This window comes from Corylus avellana, chromosome ca2 (assembly GCF_901000735.1).
Source record: "Corylus avellana chromosome ca2, CavTom2PMs-1.0".
NCBI lineage: Eukaryota > Viridiplantae > Streptophyta > Magnoliopsida > Fagales > Betulaceae > Corylus > Corylus avellana.
This window is the reverse complement of record NC_081542.1, coordinates 25,491,590-25,493,647: the sequence shown is the minus strand read 5'-3', so window position 1 is coordinate 25,493,647 and position 2,058 is coordinate 25,491,590.

Sequence of the window (2,058 nt, the reverse complement as noted above, 5' to 3'; positions counted from 1 at the left end):
TTTATTTGTACTATTCTTTGTACTCCATCATTTTGTTAGTGAATTTCTCCTTGATCGTCTTCTTCAGTAGATGTATGTTTGTTAAGCCGAACCACTTAAATTTTGATATCCTGTGTAACTGGTTATTATTTTACTATTCTACTATTTTTCTACTTCATTTGTAACCCTAAAATTATTTTATCTCGACATATGATAATTGCCTTGCTACTGTCTATGTCTCGGACATAAATTTTCATTGCAAAGGCTAAGCTCCTATTTGTTGGGGGAAATATCGTTTTTTATTGGCATTAAATGAAAACCCCTCTTTGGGGAGAGGAAATAGGATCCTTGTCCCTTGTGGGGGGCATCACCCCGAGTGAAAGAAATTATTTATAAAGATATAGAAAAATATAAAGCTCAGACAAAGCAATAGCAAAAAAATTGCCCACCAATTTTTTTTGAAATTCTGACCATTAATTTTTATCCAACAGCCACCATTTCACCACGTGTCCCACTCAATATAAAATAAAAAAATATTATTATTTTTTAAAAGATAAATATAAAATCAGATAATAAAAAATTAAAAATAATTATTAAAAAATATGGGGTGGCCGAACCACCCCATAGGGGGTGGTTGGCCACCCACACTAGTTCAGCCTTGGGGGTGGCTTCGGGGTGGCAGAAGCCACCCCCATGGCCCTTCGGCCACCCCCAAGGCTAAACTGGGGTGGCGGCCACCCCATATTTTTTAATAATTATTTTTAATTTTTATTATCTTATTTTATATTTATCTTTTAAAAAATAATAATATTTTATTATTTTATATTGAGTGGAACACGTGGCAAAATGGGTAGTCAGGATTTCAAAAACAATTTGTAAGCAATTTTCTCACTATTGCCGGCAATCTCAATCCGAAGAGAGGAGGTGGCCTATGTGGGAGGATGGATTCTCTCTCTCTCTCCTGCATCTCATAAACAATGCCATGGATTAGTCACGTAAGGGGCACAAATAATAGCATATACCATAGGGAATCGAATAATAACGACTCTCAAAACACGCTTGACGCTTTTGTTCTTCTCAGAGCTACTCGAGCAATAATAGTTAAAATAGCAACTGAGAAAGCTTTTTCTAGACACACTAACAAATTTGTTATTTTATTCTCTACTTGCCTTTAAATATTATTATTTTTATTATTATTATATTCTTGTTAACACTTAATCAAAGGAGAAATAAACAAAAACAATAAAAAAAAAAAGTAATAATTTGGTCAAGTGAATATTTAATTTCTCTAGTGTACATGTTACACTGAATAGCACCAAATTGCTATTCACGATAGCAATAAATGTATTTTAGCTAATATGGAGCAGCTCTACTAGAGGTGACCAATTAATATCAGTTAAAGTTAGCTAATATTACCATTTTAGTTAGTCTGTTAGAGCTGCTCTTAATGAATTGATTGTAATTTATTTAAGGCAATATAGTCCACCCTATATCATCTTGCTAATTTAGGAGTGGCTAGTTGGGGAAACCTATTTAGTTAATTGATTGTGATTATTTAAGGCAATATAGATAATCTACCCTTTATCATCTCGCTAATTTAGAACTGGTAACTGTTGAGACATTTTATTGAGGAGAAATAATATTTAATAAATTCTCATACTACTGTCATACAACTATATATATATATATATATATATATATATATATATAGCAGTAAAAATCAGCCATTAAATCAATAAGAGCTTATAACAAGAAGAAGCTAAATTATCAGATTTTGTTGGATTTGTCGCCTTCCATGTTTATTTCATGTTTTCCATGCTACTTCTCATGCTGATTTGTTACCTTTGGCGATTGTTAAACTGGTACCTAGCTAGCATATAACTCATTTACCCTACCAAAAAGAGGTGGAAACAATATCTATAAATGAAAAGGAAGTAGCTTCTTTAGGTACGCTCATTCAATCATGTAGCTTCTTTAAGAATATTTTGTATAAAAAAGTAAAATAATTTGTTTTGTAGTGATTTTTTTATTTGAAGAATAATAAAAAGTGATTGATGTGATGTAAAAAGTAAGAATATT